Genomic DNA, 22,085 nt, shown 5'->3' on the forward strand with positions numbered 1-22,085 from the left:
CACCTGTCACTTGCCTGACAGTGACCCTGTATTGATTCTTTCCCTTCCCTATTTCACTGCCACACCCCTATATGGTTGTTTCCTGAACTCCTTCCCAAAGAAAAGACCGGGTATCACATCTGTTACCTCCTTAGTCTACTTCTGCATCACCCATCCTGCTTCACCCTGAGGGCAACAGGCAGCCATGAGGGTCATTAGCAGGGAAGCCCACCATCTGTGAAGTGTTTTAAAAACTAAATGAATGAGACAGACTCTAGGAATTTTCTACAGCCCCTAACTCACACCCTGGAAGAAAGTGCTTATTCTGACCATCTGTGAATATCCCTAGCCAAGGAAAGTTACTTGCCCACCTGGTAGGCAGAGGTGGCCCCACCTCCACCACCTAAATTCCAGAGCATTTAGGTGACTCATCCGGTGCCACACAGCCAGGGAGCCACCAAGCCCAGACCAGAGTCCAAGCCTTCTGCATCTCAGCCCCCTTTCTCCCCAGGATTCTTTCGCAGTAAAACTTTCAAAGTTGTTTTATCCAAACCTGTCAAGATTGGGACCCTTGGCCAACTCAAAACCTGTCAGTCAGAGCTGCTGTGTGGGGCAGATGCTGTCACATCCACTAAACCTCCACTCAGAAAGCCAGGACCAAAGCCATGCCCTGCCCTGGGACAGGAGCCAGGGGCCTGTTTCCTTTGCAAGTCAGGCATCTGCTCACAGACCTTCTGTAAAGGAGGGTATCTCGGCAATTACAAGCTTCTGGTCCTGCCCAGCACAGCTCTCCTGGGGACCATTGTCACCGTCAGATGAGTGAAGCACGCAGAGTCTGTCAGTCTCTAAGCGTGATGGACAGGGCAGCCCGCCTCCCTGGGGCTCCTTTGAAATTTTTCTGTGTCAGTTTCATCCTTCGGTGTGAATGAGAAAGGACAGAGCTGGAGCCTCAGTACGACTGGCAGGAGGATGTCAGAGCACACACATACAGAAGGAAAAGGAAACCAAACCGGAGATGAGGGGCCTCTGGCCCAACAGGACGGACAGAACCCCCACCTTTCCTGCTTCCTAGAGATCCCAGGAGGGCTGGCATTGCTGGAGCAACAGACATATGTCGCCAACCCTACATATTCTTCCTGTGCACACATTCTTGGACAAAGCAACCTCTTCATGCCTCAGTTTCCTCTTTTATAAAACAGGGCTAATAATACCTTATTGCATTGCTGGGAGACGTAAATGAGACAATGTGTGTGAATGCCCACAAGCAGATGCCTAACACGCTGTTCACACATTAACTACCACATTGATTGCATTTAACTTATGCTGGTTTTGAGCCAAGGGCCTTGTGAAGCATATATAACTCAGACATTTCTTGTACATTCACTGCCACACTAGGAAAGAAAATTTTTTCCTTGAGGCCATAGTATTTTATTAGGTCAAGAGACATGTGAGTTATATATGCTTCATGAGGCCCCAGCCTCAAAACTTGTGTAAATTAAAAACAACTCATATGGTAGTTAATGTGTCTGACCTAATAAAACACCATGGCCTCAAGGAAAATAATTTTTTTCTAGTGTGGAAGTCCATGTGTTGAATATTCCTTAGCTTCCCCGTTAGAATTGACATTTAGGGAGTACTTAGTATATTCCAGGCAGTGTTGAAGGGACACCAGGAACCCCATCTCCTTTACTCAACAGGTCTGTGAGGCAGGTCCTATAATTCATCCCATTTCACAGATTAGGAAACTGAGAGAGGTTACCTAATTCCCATGAGCCCTAGCACTTGGTGGGAGCAGTGACAAAGTTGCAACCAAGGCAAAGCCAACTCCAGAGCCCAACCTCTGAACCCCTCCACCTTCCCCTACACTTGTAAGGAAAACAGAATTCTCGCCTTTCTCAGGAAGTGCACTGACGTGCCCTCTGGTGTCAGTCACATTAACTGATCGTTTGTGGCATGTTTTAGTGGCATAAAGCTACAGTTGTGTCATTGGTGATATATTGGACAGCCCTGGCTTGAAAATAATAAATCAAACTAATGATGCTGTACAGCAGTGGTTTTCAAAGGGTAGTCCGCAGACTGCAGTGTCAGCCTCACCTGGGGATGTGTTCCTGGCTCCCACCGCAGACCTACTGAACCAGGAAATGAGGGGGTGGAGCCCGGCAATCTGTGCTTCACCAAGCCTTCCAGGTGGTGCTGCTGGACACTCATGTATGAGCACCACTGCCATAGTAGGGTATGTATTTACACTCTCCAGTAACTGCAAAGCATGAAGGAAGTTGTCAGTCTATAATCAATAAATTAGAGAAGTTTCTCTTCAAGTCCCTTGCCCAGCCTGAGATGGGATCACTTGTTCTTTTCTTGCTTATACATTTGAGTTCTCTGTGGATTCTGGTTATTAAACCTTTATCAGAGACATAACCTGCAAATATCTTCATCCATTCTCAGGGCTGTTTGCTTGCTTTACTTACTGTATTCTTGGCTGTGCAGAAGCTTTTTAGTTTGATCAGGTCCCAGTAGTGTATTTTTGAAGCTGCTTCAATTGCTTCAAAAGCAATGGAGGGGTCCTCCTCATAAAATACTTGCCAAGACCAATTTCTTCAAGGGTTTTCCCTGAACTCTCTTCTAGTATTTTTATAGTTTCGTGTCTTAAGTTTAAATCTTTAATCCAGTGAGAGTCTATCTTAGTTAATGGTGAAAGGTGTGGGTGCACTTCCAGTCTTCTTCAGGTTGCCAGCCAGTTCACCCCGCACCATTTGTTAAATAGAGGATCTTTTACCCACGGAATATATATATATATATATATATATATATATATATTTTTTTTTTTTTTTTTTTTTTTGTAGAGACAGAGTCTCACTTTATGGCCCTCGGTAGAGTGCCATGGCCTCACACAGCTCACAGCAACCTCCAACTCCTGGGCTTAAGCAATTCTCTTGCCTCAGCCTCCCGAGTAGCTGGGACTACAGGCGCCCGCCATACCCACGGAATATTTTTAATCGGCTTGTCAAAGATCAAATAATGGTAAGTAGCTGGATTCATCTCTTGGTTCTCTATTCTGTTCTAGACATCTACTTCTCTGTTTTTGTGCCAGTATCATGCTGTTTTGATCACTATCGATTTGTAGTATAGTCTGACGTCTGATAGCGTGATTCCTCCTGCTTTGTTTTTATTGCTGAGTAATGTCTTAGCTATTTGAGGTTTTTTCTGATTCTGTATAAAATTAAGTATTATTTTTTCAAGATCTTTAAAGTATGACAGTGGAGCTTTAATAGGGATTGCATTAAAATTGTATATTGCTTTGGGTAGTATGGACATTTTAACAATGTTGATTCTTCCCAACCATGAGCATGGTATGTTTTTCCATTTGTTAACATTTTCAGCTATTTCTTTTCTTAGAGTTTCATACTTCTCTTTATAGAGATTTTTCACATCCTTTGTTAGATAAACTTCCAAATATTTCATCTTCTTTGGCACTACTGTGAATGGAATAGAGTCCTTAACTGTTTTTTCAGCTTGACTATTGTTGGTATATATAAAGGCTACCAATTTATGGATGTTGATTTTGTAACCTGAGATGCTGCTGGATTCCTTGATCACTTCTAAGAGTTTTGTAGTAGAATCCCTGGTGTTCTCCAGATATATGATCATATCATCTGCGAAGAGCGAAAGTTTGATCTCTTCTGACCCTATATGGATACCCTTGATCGCCTTTTCTTCCCTAATTGTGATGGCCAAAACTTCCATTACAATGTTAAAAGAGCAGTGGAGACAATGAGCAGCCTTGTCTGGTTCCTGATCTGAGTGGAAATTATTTCAGTTTAACTCCATTCAATACAATATTGGCTGTTGGTTTGCTGTAGATTGCCTCTATCAGTTTAAGAAATGTCCCTTCTACAATTTTCTTAAGTGTTCTGATCATGAAGAGATGCTGGATATTATCAAAAGCTTTTTCTGCATCAAGTGAGAGAATCATATGGTCTTTGTTTTTTAATTTATGTGCTGAATTATACTTATAGATTTATGTATATTGAACCAACCTTGATACCCTGGGATAAAAACGACTTGGTCATGATGTATAATTTGTTTAATGTGTTGCTGGATTCTGTTTGTTAGGATCTTGTTGAATATTTTTGCATCTATATTCATTAGTTATATTGGTCTATAATTTTCTTTTCTTGTTGGGTCTTTTCCTGGTTTGGGGATCAGGGTGATGTTTGCTTCATAGAACGTGTTGGGTAGTCTTCCTCCTTTTTCTACATTTTGGAACAGGTTGACATTGGACATTTTAACAATGTTGATTCTTCCCAACCATGAGCATGGTATGTTCCTCTTTAAAGGTTTGGTAGAATTCTAACGTGAAGCCATCTGGTCCTGGGCTTTTCTTTTTAGCAAGGTTTTGTATGGTTGATGCTATTTCAGAACTTGATATTGGTCTGTTCAACATTTCCACTTGATTCTGGCTAAGTAAGGAAAGTAAGAAGACAGGTGCACGGCCTACAGACATATGAAAAAATGCTCATCATCTTTAATCATCAGAGAAATGCAAATCAAAACTACTTTGAGTTATCATCTAACTACAGTAAGATAAGCCCATATCACAAAATCCTAGGACTAGAGATTTTGGCGTGAATGTGGAGAAAAGGGAACACTTCTACACTGCTGGTGGGAATGCAAATTAATACATTCCTTTTGGAAAAATGTTTGGAGAACACTTAGAGATTTCAAAATAGATCTGCCATTCAATCCTATAATTCCTCTACTAGGTATATACCCAGAAGACTAAAAATCATATTACAACACAGATATTTGTACCAGAATGTTTATTGCAGCCCAATTCATAATTGCTAAGTCATGGAAAAAGCCCAAGTGCCCATCAATCCACGAATGGATTAATAAATTGTGGTATATGTACACCATGGAATATTATGCAGCCTTAAAGAAAGATTGAGACTTTACCTCTTTCATGTTTACATGGATGGAGCTGGAACATATTCTTCTTAGTAAAGTATCTCAAGAATGGAAGAAAAAGTATCCAATGTACTCAGCCCTACTATGAAACTAATTTACACTTCACATGAAAGGTATAAACCAGTTATAACCTAAGAATATAGGGAAGGGGGAGAGGGAGGAGAGGGAGAGGGGAGGATAGATGGCGGGAGGGTGACTGGTGGGATTACACCTGCGGTGCATCTTACAAGGGTGCATGTGAAACTTAGTAAATGTAAAATATGAATGTCTTAACACAATAACTAAGAAAATGCCAGGAAGGCTATATTAACCAGTGTGATGAAAATGTGTCAAACGGTCTATAAAACCAGTGTATGGTGCCCCATTATCACATTAATGTACACAGCTATGATTTAATAATCAAAAATCAATATTTATATAATTTATATAATCAATTTATATAATCAATAAATTAATTAGTAAGCATTGTTATTGTATTATTTAGAAAATAGGGGTTGTGAATACGTTTATTGAAAATGAGCAAATTCACACATTCATCCATCCATCCATCCCATATGCATTTACTGAGTATGACATGCCAAACAGCTCCTGAGGACAATAAAATATATTTAAAAAGACACAGAGGTACACAGTTCCTAATTCTTATAACTAATCAGTCTAGTAGGGGAGGCAGGCAGTCATGTAACAGTTACACAATTATTAAATTGTGCTTGTAGTAAAGAACATAAAAGATAAAGAAGGGAGTCAGGAGAGCAGAATGGGACCCCTGGTAGTGTGTTGAAACCTCTCAGAGAGAGAAACAAAGGAGTTGAGACCCTCTCTGGGGAAGTGAGTTGGGATGGGAAGACGGAGCAGCCCGAACAAAGGTGGCACACACGCAGCTGCCCCAGGGTGCTCTGTGCTGCACCTCCTAAACAACTCGGTATTATTGCAAAACTTTGGACAAGTTTTTGTGTTATTCTCTCCACTTTAGGCTCCCCCCCCCCAAAGTCAGGACTTGCCCCCACAGGAGCCCACATGATTCTCACAGAGAGCTCTTTGCCCACCCACAGACCAGACAGAAGCTTGACCTCCGTGCTGTACCTCTAAGCCTGCAAGTGGAGAGTTCTTGTTTGTTTCAAAATAAAATATTCTTTTTTATTTTTTAATTTATTTTATTTCTTAATTTTTTATTTTTTTCCCTTTATTGAATTGTAACTGTGTACATGAATGCATTTATGGGGTAAAATGTGCTTATTTGATATACAATATGAAATGCTTACATCTAACTGATTAATATAACCATCTCCTCACTTAATTGCTGTGGTAAGACATTTATACCCTATTCTTCATAGTTTTGAAATGTACCATTGCATTATGCACATGAGGTGAAGTCCCCCCTCCCTCCTTCCAGTCTCCCACTTCCCCTTCTATCTCCTTCCTCTTCCCTCCTTCTTTCAGGACTATAGTTATGTTTTACTATTCATATGAATGTGTAGGTGATTATATATTGATTTCATGTAGTATTGAGAACATTGGATACTTTTTTCCATTCTTAAGATACTTTACTAGGAAGAATATGTTCCAGCTCCATCCAGGTAAACATAAAAGATGTGAAGTCTCCACCTTTTTATGGCTGTATAGTATTCCATGGTGTACATATACCACGATTTGTTAACCCATTCATGGGTCAATGGACACTTGGGCTGCTTCCAGGACTTAGCCATTATGAACTGTAAACATTCCAGTGCAAAAGTCTTTGTTGTAAAATGATTTTTGGTCATCTGGGTATGTACCTAGAAGAGGAATTACAAGATTGAACAGTTGGTCTACTTTTAGTTTCTTTAGTATTCTCCAAACTTCTTTCCAAAAGGGCCGTATTAGTTTGCATTCCCACCAGCAGTGTAGAAGTGTTCCTTTCTCTCTGTTCTGAGGTCCCATTTCCCTGAAGGCTAAGTTCTGCATGAAGCCAGGAACTCCACTCACACAGGAGACGCTCGGGTCCATGTGTCTGAAGCTTCCTGTTTGTTACTCCAGCTTTCCTGCTGAAGCTCCCCTTTTCCCCCCAAGCTTACCTATGCTTTCTTTTCTTGTTATATTTTAAATGTAGAATATAAATGTCTTAACACAATAACTAAGAAAATTTTTTAGTTGGACATTGCTGTGAGCTGTGCGAGGCCATGGCACTCTACCAAGGGCCATAAAGTGAGATTCTGTCTCTACAAAAAAAAAAAAAAAAAAGAAAAATTTTTTTTTCAAATGGGTTTGCCACCTCAGCTCACTCCACTGTAATTCCCTTTTAAATTTCCCCAAAACCAAATAAGGTATAATTGCAATGTTCTTGCAGAGTGCTGTGTGTTTCCCATCAAAATCTGAACCACATAGGACTGAAATCTCTGCTTTAATCACCTACCAAGCTGCAAACAACATACAGACATGAACCTCCTGGCTAGCTCACCAATATAACCAGCATCTAAAGCGGTCCTCGAAATCGTCAATAAATATTTTTGAATGGGCGAAGAGTTCATTGTTAACCTTCACACACTTTACTAGATAAATTACATTGTTCCCTTTATAAAGATGAGAACACTGTGGTTTGGAGTATTTGGTAACTGTCTGAAAAACGAACATAAAATTATAGATTTTAAATTCAAAAATCAGGGAGGCAGAGCAAGATGGCGGCCGAGTAACAGCTTCCTTGCATCTGGGCACCGTGAGTCTGGGGAGATAGGACTCCAGGCATCTCTGGCCGGTGGGATCTGCCTATCATCACCCCTGTGAGGATACAGGGAGTCAGCAAGAGATTTCTGGACCCCAAGGGGAGGACTAAAACAGTGGAATAACGGCAAGTGGTCTACGTGTGTTCAATCCATCTAAACCCACCCGCAACTGTAAGTTCAGTAGCAGCAAGACTGCAAACTGGAAAGGCCTTACCCGTGAACTGTTTTGGTGTCTTTGGACTTGGCACTCAGTTGAACTTCCTTGGGGAGAGCCTGAGCGGGAGTGCAGAGAACTTTGGCCGTTGTCTAGGGCCCCAGTCTGAGCCGCTGAGCCAGATGGAGCTAATAGTGTTTGGCTGTGGGTCGCAGGGAGCCATTATGAGCGATGTGCCCCGGCAAGCTCCGCCCTCAGGGTCACAGAGCTAGAATCGGGTGGGAGCTGGTAACCCAGCAACCAAGTAGCCTAAGGGTGGGGTCTGAGCCACCTTACAGCCCTAACCATCAGGGGCAGAGTGAGACAGGTTTTGGCACACTGGGTAAGTAGATAGCCACTTCAGCAGTGATTCCAGCGACAAGCACTTTCCCGGGAAAGCTTCTGCTCAGCAAGTTTACAAGTTCAAAGTGCCTTTTAAGTGGGCTGAAGAGAGCTTTAGGGTGTCTACTTGCTGGGGTTTGAGAAATCAGCAGCCTCCAGTCGTATCAGAACTGTGATCAACATCTCATACCCCAGAAGACCACGTGTTGCCCAGACAATATTCAATAACATATACATACTGCTTTGTTTTTGGTTGTGTTTTTTGTTTGTTTCTTTTTGTTTATTTTGATGTTGTTGATGTTGTCTTGTTTTTTAATTTTAACCTTTCCCATACAGATCCTTTTTCTTTCTCAATTTTTCTAGTTTAATTATAATTTCGCATTGCTGCCTTTTTCAATAACTAGAACTTCACTTTTGCTAGTGTTTCTACCACTATTATTTGGTTTCTCACCCAATTTTCTCCCGTAAAGTTTTCTGTTTGCTTGTTTTGGTTTGATTTATAGCATTTTTGTCTTTCCTCTCTACTTGGTGGAGGTGGGGTACTGTGTCTGATCAGGTTAGCAAAGAGCTGCTGACCTCAAGGGAACTACCCAAATGGGCACCCCCAGAAGATGGTTTTTATTTTTATGGTTGTGTCAAAGTACCCCACTGTACACCTATATTGCTCTGTCTCCCTCTTTCTGTGCCTCTCTTCTTTTTGTCAATATTCCTTTTACCCACCCCCTCTCCTTTCTCTATTTTTCTTTTTTTTTTTCTTATCACTCGGTACTCCTTTCTTTCATCCCTTTTTTGCTCTTCAACCTTATCACCCTTCTGGTCCTGTAACCCTTAGTCCACAGGCATGAGAACTTAAAGAGCAAGAGGAAGTGAAAGGAAAATTAGGGCAAGGAAACAGATAAAAGAAATCACTCATGAGGAAGAATCAAAAGAAAACTCCAGGCAACATGAAGAACCAGTCCAGAACTACCCCGCCAAGGGACCATGAGGTAGCTACTGCAGAGGATTCCACCTACACAGAAATGTTAGGAATCACAGAAAGGGAATTTAGAATACACATGTTGAAAACAATGAAAGAAATGATGGAAACAATGAAGGAAACTGCTAATAAAGTGGAAAATAACCAAAAGGAAATCCAAAACACAATGAAATAAGAGATGAATGATATGAAGAATATAAAAAGGATATAGCAGAGCTGAAGGAACTGAAACAGTCAATTAGGGAACTTAAAGATGCAATGGAAAGTATCAGCAACAGGTTAGACCATGCAGAACAAAGAATTTCAGAGGTAGAAGACAAAGTTCTTGAGATAACTCAGATAGTAAAAGAGGCAGAAAAGAAGAGAGAGAAAGCAGAATGTTCACTGTCAGAATTAGGGGACTTTATGAAGCGTTCCAACATATGAGTTATAGGAATCACAGAAGGAGAAGAAGAATGCCCCAGAGGAATGGAAGCCATACTAGAGAATATTATAAAAGAAAATTTCCCAAATATCACCAAAGATTCTGACACACTGCTTTCAGAGGGATATCGGACCCCAGGTCGCTTCAACTCTAACTGAGCTTCTCCAAGACACATTGTGATGAACCTGTCCAAAGTCAAGACAAAAGAAAAGATTCTGCAAGCTGCCAGGAGTAAGCGCCGGTTGACCTACAGAGGCAAATCCATCAGTGACCGCAGACTTCTCTAATGAAACTTTCCAAGCAAGAAGACAATGGTCATCTACCTTTAATCTACTTAAACAGAACAATTTCCAGCCCAGAATTCTGTACCTTGCTAAGCTAAGCTTAAAAATTGACAGAGAAATCAAATCATTTACAGATATACAAACATTGAGGAAATTCACCACAACAAGACCAGCTCTACAGGAGATACTTCAACCTGTTCTACACACTGACCACCACAATGGATCAGCAGCAAAGTAAGAACTCAGAAATTAAAGGACAGAACCTAACCTCCACACTGATGCAAAAGATAAAACTAAGTAATGGACTCTCACCAAATAAGACGAATAGAATACTACCACACTTATCAATTATCTCAATAAATGTTAATGGCTTGAATTCCCCAATGAAGAGACATAGATTGGCTGACTGGATTAAAAAACACAAGCCATCCATTTGCTGTCTGCAAGAAACACACCTGGCTTCAAAAGACAAATTAAAGCTCTGAGGCAAGGGTTGGAAGACAATTTTTCAGGCAAATAGAATTCAGAAGAAAAGAGGAGTTGCAATCTTATTTTCAGATACATGTGGATTTAAAGCAACTAAAGTCAAAAAAGACAAAGATGGTCACTTTATATTGTTCAAGGGAAAAATACAACAAGAAGACATTTCAATTCTAAATATCTATGCACCCAATTTAAATGGTCCCAGATTCTTGAAACAGACCTTACTCAGTCTGAGCAATATGATATCTGATAATACCATAATCACAGGGGACTTTAACACTCCTCTTACAGAGCTGGACAGATCCTCTAAACAGAAATTAAACAAAGATATAATAGATTTAAACGAGACCCTAAAACAACTGTGCTTGATAGACGCATATAGAACACTCCACCCCAAAGATAAAGAATATACATTCTTCTCATCACCCCATGGAACATTCTCCAAAATTGATCATACCCTGGGACACAAAACAAATATCAACAGAATCAAAAGAATTGAAATTTTACCTTGTATCTTCTCAGACCATAAGGCCCTAAAGGTGGAACTCAACTCTAACAAAAATGCTCGACCCCACCCAAAGGCATGGAAATTAAACAATCTTCTGTTGAATAACAGATGGGTGCAGGAAGAAATAAAACAGGAAACCATTAACTTCCTTGAGCATAATAACAACGAAGACACAAGCTACCAAAACCTGTGGGATACTGCAAAAGCAGTTTTGAGAGGAAAATTCATCGCTTTAGATGCCTACATTCGAAAAACAGAAAGACAGCGCATCAACAATCTCACAAGCAATCTTATGGAATTGGAAAAAGAAGAACAATCTAAGCCTAAACTCAGTAGAAGAAAAGAAATCTCCAAAATCAAATCAGAGATCAATAAAATTGAAAACAAAAGAATCATTCAGAAAATTAATGAAACAAGGAGTTGGTTTTTTGAAAAAATAAATAAAATAGATCAACCATTGGCCAGACTAACAAGGAATAGAAAAGTAAAATCTCTAGTAACATCAATCAGAAATGATAAAGGGGAAATAACAACTGATCCCACAGAGATACAAGAGATCATCTCTGAATACTACCAGAAACTCTATGCCCAGAAATTTGACAATGTGAAGGAAATGGATCAATATTTGGAATCACACCCTCTCCCTAGACTCAGCCAGGAAGAAATAGAGCTCCTGAACAGACCAATTTCAAGCACTAAGAACAAAGAAACAATAAAAAATCTTCCAACCAAAAAATGCCCTGGTCCAGATGGCTTCACACCAGAATTCTACCAAACCTTCAAGGAAGAGCTTATTCCTGTACTGCAGAAATTATTCCAAAAAATTGAGAAAGAAGGAATCCTCACCAACACATTCTATGAAGCAAACATCACCCTGATACCAAAACCAGGAAAAGACCCAAAGAGAAAGGAGAATTTCAGACCAATCTCACTCATGAATATAGATGCAAAAATTCTCAACAAAATCCTAGCCAATAGATTACAGCTTATCATCAAAAAAAGTCATTCATCATGATCAAGTAGGCTTCATCCCAGGGATGCAAGGCTGGTTTAACATACGCAAGTCCATAAACGTTATCCACCATGTTAACAGAGGCAAAAATAAAGACCACATGATCCTCTCAATAGATGCAGAAAAAGCATTTGATAAAATCCAGCATCCTTTTCTAATTAGAACACTGAAGACTATAGGCATAGGTGGCACATTTCTAAAACTGATTGAAGCTATCTATGACAAACCCACAGCCAATATTTTACTGAATGGAGTAAAACTCAAAGCTTTTCCTCTTAGAACTGGAACCAGACAAGGTTGTCCTCTGTCACCTTTACTATTCAACGTAGTGCTGGAAGTTCTAGCCAATACAATTAGGCAAGACAAGGAAATAAAGGGAATCCAAATGGGAGCAGAGGAGGTCAAACTCTCCCTCTTTGCTGATGACAGGATCTTATACTTAGAGAACCCCAAAGACTCAACCACAAGACTCCTGGAAGTCATCAAAAAATACAGTAATGTTTCAGGATATAAAATCAATGTCCACAAGTCAGTAGCCTTTGTATACACCAATAACAGTCAAGATGAGAAGCTAATTAAGGACACAACTCCCTTCACCACCGTTTCAAAGAAAATGAAATACCAAATACCTAGGAATATACCTAACGAAGGAGGTGAAGGACCTCTATAAAGAAAACTATGAAATCCTCAGAAAGGAAATAGCAGAGGATATTAACAAATGGAAAAACATACCATGCTCATGGATGGGAAGAATCAACATTGTTAAAATGTCTATACTTCCCAAAGCAATCTACCTATTCAATGCCATTCCTATCAAAATACCAACATCATGCTTTCAAGATTTAGAAAAAATGATTCTGCATTTTGTATGGAACCAGAAAATACCCCGTATAGCTAAGGCAGTTCTTAGTAATAAAAATAAAGCTGGGGGCATCAGCATACCAGATTTTAGTCTGTACTACAAAGCCATAGTGGTCAAGACAGCATGGTATTGGCACAAAAACAGAGACATAGACACTTGGAATTGAATTGAAAACCAAGAAATGAAACTAACATCTTACAACCACCTAATCTTCGATAAACCAAACAAGAACATACCTTGGGGGAAAGACTCCCTATTCAATAAATGGTGTTGGGAGAACTGGATGTCTACATGTAAAAGACTGAAACTGGACCCACACCTTTCCGCACTCACTAAAATTGATTCAAGATGGATAAAGGACTTAAATTTAAGGCATGAAACAATAAAAATCCTCAAAGAAAGCATAGGAAAAACACTGGAAGATATTGGCCTGGGGGAAGACTTCATGAAGAAGATTGCCATGGCAATTGCAACAACAACAAAAATAATCAAATGGGACTTCATTAAACTGAAAAGCTTCTGTACAGCTAAGGAGACAATAACCAAAGCAAAGAGACAACCTACACAATGGGAAAGGATATTTGCATATTTTCAATCAGACAAAAGCTTGATAACTAGGATCTATAGAGAACTCAAATTAATCCACATGAAAAAAGCCAACAATCCCATATATCAATGGGCAAGAGACATGAATAGAACCTTCTCTAAAGATGACAGACGAATGGCTAACAAACACATGGAAAAATGTTCATCATCTCTATATATTAGAGAAATGCAAATCAAAACAACCCTGAGATATCATCTAACCCCAGTGAGAATGGCCCACATCACAAAATCTCAAAACTGCAGATGCTGGCGTGGATGTGGAGAGAAGGGAACACTTTTACACTGCTGGTGGGACTGCAAACTAGTACAACCTTTCTGGAAGGAAGTATGGAGAAACCTCAAAGCACTCAACCTAGACCTCCCATTTGATCCTGCAATCCCATAACTGGGCATCTACCCAGAAGGAAAAAAAATCCTTTTACCATAAGGACACTTGTACTAGACTGTTTATTGCAGCTCAATTTACCATCGCCAAAATGTGGAAACAGCCTAAATGCCCACCAACCCAGGAATGGATTAACAAGCTGTGGTATATGTACACCATGGAATACTATTCAGCCATTAAAAAAAATGGAGACTTTACATCCTTCGTATTAACCTGGATGGAAGTGGAAGACATTATTCTTAGTAAAGCATCACAAAATGGAGAAGCATGAATCCTATGTACTCAATTTTGATATGAGGACAATTAATGACAATTAAGGTTATGGGGGGGGAAGCAGAAAGAGGGATGGAGGGAGGGGGGTGGGGCCTTGGTGTGTGTCACACTTTATGGGGGCAAGACATAATTGCAAGAGGGACTTTACCTAATAATTGCAATCAGTGTAACCTGGCTTATTGTACCTTCAATGAATCCCCAACAATAAAAAAATTAATAAATAAATAAATTCAAAAATCAGGACTACTACATTCCAGATTCTCTTCTTCTGTCACACAGTCTTTTCAACAACCATGGAACTCCAGCAGGGCTAGGTTTGTAGGTGAGAGCAAAGTGATTGGAAGTGAAGGGTGGGATCCCAGGGGTATGGGAGGGTAATTGGGCTGCTGACAGAATGGGGTGAGCACAGACAGCCCTGCACTCTGGCAACCGAGGAGATGCTCTTATCCATGGAAAGTTTAATTCCTCATAAAGATAGCGCCATATTTGGTAGATTACATCCTTCCTGCCCTGTAATTCAAAGAGCAGAAGGCTCTTCCAGATAACAAGTCTGCTGGGCTGGGTGCACACATGCCCTCAGGGATGGTCCCTGGGCACAGGACTCTAAGCATGCAAAGAAGGCCTCTTAGGGACCAACTTTCACTGGGAAAATCACAAGAGAGACTGACAATTCTCTATGGCTCTCAATCCAGGAGCCCCACCTAACTTTGTAAGACATCAAGATCTGAAACCATAGCAGATTTAAAATTGTGATTATCCCATCATCATCATAAAGGCTGAGCGAAGAAAAGCAGGTTATAAATTACATTTCACGGTCATTTCCAAGTTGGTGAAAAGCAAAATAAAAATTTGTGCAACGTGCAAAAAAGACAAAAGCTAAAAGGCTATACACTAGAAGTTTCAGGAGTTGGTCTCTGAGTGGTTTTTATCCCTCTCATTTTCCATGTTACCCTAATTTTCATTAACAAACCCGTCTCGTAAATAAAACAAAACTTCAGTTTTGGAAATATAATGGTCCTTATTGAATGCTTGTTATATGGCTATTTCACTCTATTTTACATAACTCAAGGAAGTGCATATTATTAACCTCATTTTAGAGGTAAAGACCTGATGCTCAGACAGGCTGAGTAACTTGACCAAGCTCATACGTGCAAAGCCAAGGTCTATATTGATTAGTATGATGTAAACACTCCAATTTGTACAAATAATCAACACACTGAAATTGGCATAAATGTATTTATGATCTATATGCAAAAGACTTAATAAAAAAGGTAAAAAAATAAAATACGTATCAATAAAGCTTAGTGAATCAAAAAAATAAAAATAAGAAAAAATAAAAAGGAATTTTGACCTACTCTAAAAGTAGGTCCAAGTACTTTCTGACTTAGACTGCATTTTAGAATCATGTGGGAAGCTTTTTAAAAGTCCTGATCTCTAAGCCACACCCCAGACCAATTAAATCTGAATCCTGGGGTATAGGACCCAGGCTTCAGTGTTTCTTAAATGTTCCCAGCAGTTACACTGTGTAGCTGAAATTAAGAACTTGATGCTCAAAAGCCTGTATGTGCAACCACAATGCTGTATCACTTCTCCATATATGGGGACTTCTCTCTCCAGCAAATGACAAACATGTACAATTATTTTTTGAAACCCTCAATACCAACAAACATTTCCTGAGCACCCACTGAGCACCTTGTCGATTTTAAAGCCTTTGTCTCCATGCCCAGAAGAATTCACAGAAAGAGAGTAGCCACCCTTACAGAAGCAGCGATCCCCAGTCTGAGACGCCCAAAGGTTGGACCCACATTTAAAAAGGTTTCCTGCTTGACCTGATTCTAGAAAGAAGGGGAAGACTTAAGATAAACAACCAAGAAAGAAGACTAAAGGTAAAGTTTCAATGAACCAAGGTCATTGTGAATTCAAGTAACCTGCACCCACCAAAGAAAAGGCCAACATGGACTCCTGTTGGGCAGTGATTTGATACAAGGCTGCCACGGAGTGAGCTGTTTATTTACACAACTGAACAACAAGCCACAGAAGAGGAAACAGACATCCTTGGGGGACCAGATGAATAGATCTGAGACTGATTTACAGGCAAAGGGTGCACACTAAAGCACGGTGGATCAATACAGAGGTCAGAGCACCAGGTTAAGAAAGATCAAAGATGGAGCTCGCTCAAAGTAATGACTCACAACACACAGAGAGCAAAACACATTTCTGAAGCCCTGGCTTGCTATGCATGAGGAATGGTTTGGATTCTTTTTCCTCTTTCCTTCTTACTGTGAGCAAGATATAGTTCACAGCCTCATCAGTTTGAGGCTTCGCTGTGAGGCTTGCTTTGGCCAGGGGGATAGGAAAAAGTGATGTAAACAAAAGCCTAACGTGTACTTGTGCACTTGGGTTAGCCCTCCTATGCTCCTGCCTCTCACTCTGTAAGAACAAGCCTTACGCAGGGGCTGGTCCAAAGAGGATGAGCAATCGTAGGAGAGATCCACAGAGTTAGAGGGAAGCCCAGCCCAGATCAGCCACACCACAGCCAACCTGCAGATGTATGGGCAGAAAATAGATGCTTGCTGGGGTATGCTACTGAAATTCTGAGCATGTTTGTTACACAGTGTTATTATAGCAAGAGCTGACTGAGACACATAATTATCCCATTTCATCCTCGCCACAAACCAGGTAGGTAAGCACCGTCACTGCCTCCATTCTATCAAGGACAAAACAGAGTCTTGGGGAGGTTAAGTATGATAATTTGCCCAAGAGCAGTGGGTAATGCAGCTGGGTTTCCAACCAAGGTCTTCCTTTAAAGCTTAAAATCACTACACAATGCCACCTCCCTGAACTCTGCACCAGCTGTAACACTTTCCTAGGGCTTTTATCAGGGCCTGGGTCATAGTCAGAGCAGGTATAATTTAAGAGAACAGAGGAGATCAAGTGTTCACAGTGACATTGCTGTGGAAATGTTTTCCCCAATCTGTGAAATGACAGCAGGAACACTGGGGTTATATTCCAAATGGTCAAGATTTAAAGAGGGGCTGGCATGTCCAGAGGTCTCACAAGCCATTCTATCTTAATGAGAGGATGAAACCTCTGGAGAGAATGATTCTATGGGGATTCAGCAAAAACGAGCACCCTCTGATACAAGATTTCTCAACCTTAACATTATTGATATTTGAAGCTGAATAATTCTGTGTTGTGGAAGTCTGTCCTTGTGCACAGTGTGGGTTGAGGACCAGCCCCAGGCTCTACCAGTTAGATGGCAGTTGTACCCTCTAGAGGTGATGACTAAAAATATCTCCAGATATTGCCAAGTGTCCCCAGGGCAGTGGGGGGGGGATGGGGTGGGAGGGAATAGCCCCAGTTGAAAACTACAGCTTTAATAGATTAAGCACGTTTTAAAATCAAGAAAAACATCACTGAGAACATCATGCCTTGGTCTGACTCCTAAACCTGGTTACATGTTAGAGTCATCTGAAGGGTTCAGGGATGTGTAGATTTCCAGATCTTGCTCTGACTCACTGAGATCAGAATCTCTGCAGGAGAGGCCTGAGACTACATGTGTTTAGCAACTTCCTGGTGATTCTCTTTCGGCCAGCCCTGCCTCAGACCATGGCCGTTATTTAGGAACCTTAGTAAGTAATCGCAAGCACAGTCCCTGTAGCCAGACTGACTCAGGGGTGGACGCCAGCTCCATGGTGGAAAGCCATCATGTTTCCCAGCTGCACAACACATTTTGGACAATAGTTCTCCTTTGTTAGGGCAATTCCCCCGCCACCCCCCCCCCACCCAGTGACCTTCCTTGAGAGGGAAGCCAGAGGACCTGCTTTTCCAATCCTCTGAGAATCAGGTGTGGTCTCATGAAAACACCAATTCAGAAGCCTGACATGTGAGGAATCTATGTTTGGGGCCATGGTGGCAGTGGAGGCTGGTGGCTCTTGAAGCATTAGGACAGTGTTCAGAGTCAGTAACGGGACAATGGCACCCATGCCCTAGGGTCAGCAAGAGTGGGGGCGTAACGAGCTGTGTGGTGGGGTGCCTGGCAAGCCCCGCCCTTTGAGAGAGTCTATGTGCCTTTTCTGAGAACATAATTACTTCTTTTCTGCTTAAAATAGCTGGAGTGTGTTTTGTTGTCTGCAATCAATAAAAGGTAACTTCAGCATTCTGAGTCTATTTCCTTCTCCAGAAAATGTGAAGACTAATTAGCAATATTAGGAATATAACACAGGTGTCCAGGGCTTGGAAGTTGAGCTTATATTGCCCAGGTTCAAATTCCACCTCTGTTGTTAACACTATCTCTTGAGGCAAGTTACATTTGCTTTCTGAGCCTCAGTTTCCACCAAGTACAATAGAATATACTTCACTGAGTGTTGGGAAGACCAAAGCAGAGCATTTAAATTGTGGTTTGCACATATAAGCCTTAAATATTAGATATCATTATCTCTGGGGCAGTGCAAAGGCTTGTCACCTTCCACAATGCCACCACAATCCTGTGTTCCAGGGAATCTAATCTCCTCCTTGTTTTTCAAAGTTCAAGCCATTCCAGCCACCATGTTTTTGCCCTTGCCTGGAACAACCTTCCTCTTCAATTCCTCTTATACAAATCTTTCAAATCCTAGCTCACCTCCCTGCTCCCAGAAACCGATTCCACCATTTCCCTCCTCTGAACCCGTGCAGCAAATCCAGCAATCCCATATGTTGTCACAGATTTAGTAACTACACAATGCTGTGATAGCACAGTGATGTCAACCTCGGTCTGCTGCCTTGTCTCCACAGCCAGACTGCAGACTTTCAAGGGCAAGCCCCTTGCTTCATATACCTTGGGTACCCACACTGTTTTGGGCACTTAGTTGGAATAAAAAGAAAAATGTGTCATAATTGACTGTGCAATTCAACAGATGACAAATCGATGTGTCCAGTCACAGAAGGAAGAGGGGGTCAGCGGTGAAGCCAGGAGTGGGTCTCCCTGGAGCCCTGATTTCCAAGCAGTGGAATGACTATGCTGTTTGATGATTTGCATACAGATGACACCTACAAAATGCAGGTGCCTGCCTTTTCACCACAGAGGCCAATTAAGTGCTCTACATTTTAAAGCAGATTGTTCAAGAAATGCCTATGAGAACAATTAAGAGCACAAAACACTGTAAATGAAACTGGAAGTGATCAAAAGCTACTGAAAGATGTTGAAGAAAATGGTATGGGGGCCCCAGGGGAACTTACAGAATCCAGTGCCTCAGATGCCTCCAGCCACAGGACCCAGGCCCAGCAGAGCCTCTCTCGCCCTGTCACACGTGGGCGTCAAGAGCAGCACAACCTCTCTGAACCAAAGCTTTCTCAGCTGCAGAGATTATAATAGTATCTGCCTTGTAGGGTAGTTGTTACAATTGAATGTATTAATATATGTAAAGTAATTAAAGCAGTGCCTAACATTTAAGGGCTCAATGACGATTAGTTGCTATGAGAGTGATTATTAACACAGTATCACATATGCTCCAAAACTAGCAGGGACTTTGCTACCTTGTTTTCTCAGCACCCCAGCACCTTAAGCGTACAAATGCTTATAGAAGGATGAGATTAAATGGTAAGCTTAGTCAGTGACAAATTATGATCTGGATCAGCCTGCAGATATGCTGCCCAAGCAGCCTACACTGCTCCTTCCTTCCTGCAGGCAAGAGTCTCGGGAACCCTTTCACAGGTTTTAGCCCAGGTTGGAGAGGCTCAGATAGCTCCCTGGAGCATCCACTCTGTCTCTCCTGGACAAGGGTCCGTGTCCCACATATCCGTGCTGTGTCTTTCTCAGCCCCCTTTGAACTTGATCCTTTGGCCATTCTTAGGATTCCAGCTCCCGCTTTCTGAAACTGAAACTGCATCTTCCCTTCTTGACTTAGCACTTGAGCGCTGCTGGTCAGCCCACCCTACTGACTTAGCCTGGCTGGCTCTTTGAGACAGAGTCTTGCGCTGTCATCCTAGCTAGAGTACAGTGGTATCACCACAGCTCACAGCAACCTCAAACTCCTAGGCTGGAGTGATCCTCCTGCCTCAGCCTCCTGAGTAGCTAGGACTACAGGTCTGCACTACCACATCCAGCTAGTATTTTATATATTTTGTAGAAATGGGGTCTTGCTCTGTTGCCCAGGCTGGCGTTGAACTCCTGGCTTTAAGCAATCCTGCCACCTTGATTTCCCAAAGTGTGAGGATTACATAGGCACTGAGCCCAGCCCTGCCTGGCTCACAGAACCCCACACCCTAATCTCCATGCTTCTTGTTCTCCCAGGATCTGAAGTCCCAATGCCTCCACATTCTGAGCCCCCCTTGCTCCAAATTGGGACTCTTGAATTGTACAGACTTTTATTTAAATCCTGACATTCAGTGTCTTACTAACCAGTTCCCTTGGGCTACTGACTAATCTCTCTGACCTCAGTTTTCTCACCTGAAAAATGGAATAACAATACCCTCTCATTAACAGAAAAAACAAATGCCTAAAACAGGGCTGCCACAGAGTCTCCCCATAAAAGAGGAAGACCCCATGCTAATTCCTTCTCCACCTGCTATTACACTTCCACAACCTGGTGGAATCACTGGAGCCCCATAAAAACACGGGCGAAGCCACTTGGCCGGCAAGAGTCTGGTGATTGAAATCATGAGCCTCAAGTCTATTTCTCCAAATGAGAGCAGAACTTTGTAATAAAACTGAGTTGTGGTGCGATGCTAGGAAAAGCTGTTCACTGCAGCCTTAACCGGCAAGATAAAGGGCATATCCTCAGAGGCCAGGGGACAGGTTTATTAATAGGATTAAAACCAGGGGGAGCTGCCAGAGAGCCAGGGTGGCTTATCAGCATGAAATAGTGTGTACTAGCTGATAACATCACCCACACAGCAGCCAAGAGGCCAGTGCAGAAATAAAAAATTGTAATGAGATACTGGGATAGGATAGGAAAACCAGCCTTCCTCAAGTACCAGACCATGTTTTTCTATAAGGAGATGACATCAGAATCACCTGGGGCAGGGACAGGTGGGAGAAGGATGTTTAAAATATAGAATCCTAAACCTTTCCCCAGATCTTCTAGTCTGGTGAGTCCAAGGGGGCACCTGGGAATCCACTGAACAATTTTAAAAGAATCCCAGACGATGGGCTGAAGAAGCAGCCAAGTTTGGAACTGTTTTGCACTCCAGTATGAAGATCATTTTATAACTTGTTCAGCTGCAATTCAGATAATGTGATATTTACATTCATTGGTTTAACAATTATCCAGTACATGTTTACTGCATTTTTGGTGAGCAAGAAATAAGAAGAAAAGCTGGTTATGTTCCTCATCGAGCTTACAGGTGACCACGGGAGACATCAGTCAAAGAGCACAACAATCACTTGTTCATTCATTCATTCATTCCAAACTTAAGCACCTACTCTTCGCCCAGCTCTGTGCTAAGGAAGTGGGGGCTTTGAGGAGGCCTTTAAAAACCAGCAGCAACAAGAAATGTAGAAGAAAGTCGGATCTTAGATTTCAGCCTAACCAAGGACGTTATCATTGTTACCTTCTGCTTTTTCTTTGTCAGAATTGTGTCCTGTCTTATTCTTTAAGAAGGGAGTGGAGGGTGTCCTAAATTTCAGGGAAAAGATGATGCTTCCAAGATCAGAGTCCCTAGGTGTAGGAGAGAGGTTTGCGCAATTGAATACTGGCAGTGTGTTCCCCAAAGGTATTAATGAGGTAGACGAGAAGGAGGAGAGTCAAAGGGATAAATAATAATAGCAGCAGCTGTAATATTGAACATTGTTAAGCACTCACTACGTGCCAGACACTGATCTCAATGGTGAGCGCATATTAACAAACAAATAGAGCCCTTTCATTTGCTACTGGAGGAACAGCAAGGTCAGCCGTCTTTTGGAAAGATAATTTCACAACAGTATCAATGGCCCTAAAAAGCATCCCTGCTTTGACTATGTTCATTCTTTCCAGAGAGTCCATCCTTTGGAACAATCAAAAAGGCTTCACACACAAAGATGTGTATTACTGGCTACAATAGTATAAAACCTGGGAGCAAAGTAAGTGCCCAACAGGGGGGGTTTGTTTAAATGACATTGGGTAGATCCGCATA

The sequence above is a fragment of the Nycticebus coucang genome, chromosome 12, assembly GCF_027406575.1.
Source record: "Nycticebus coucang isolate mNycCou1 chromosome 12, mNycCou1.pri, whole genome shotgun sequence".
Classification (NCBI taxonomy): domain Eukaryota; kingdom Metazoa; phylum Chordata; class Mammalia; order Primates; family Lorisidae; genus Nycticebus; species Nycticebus coucang.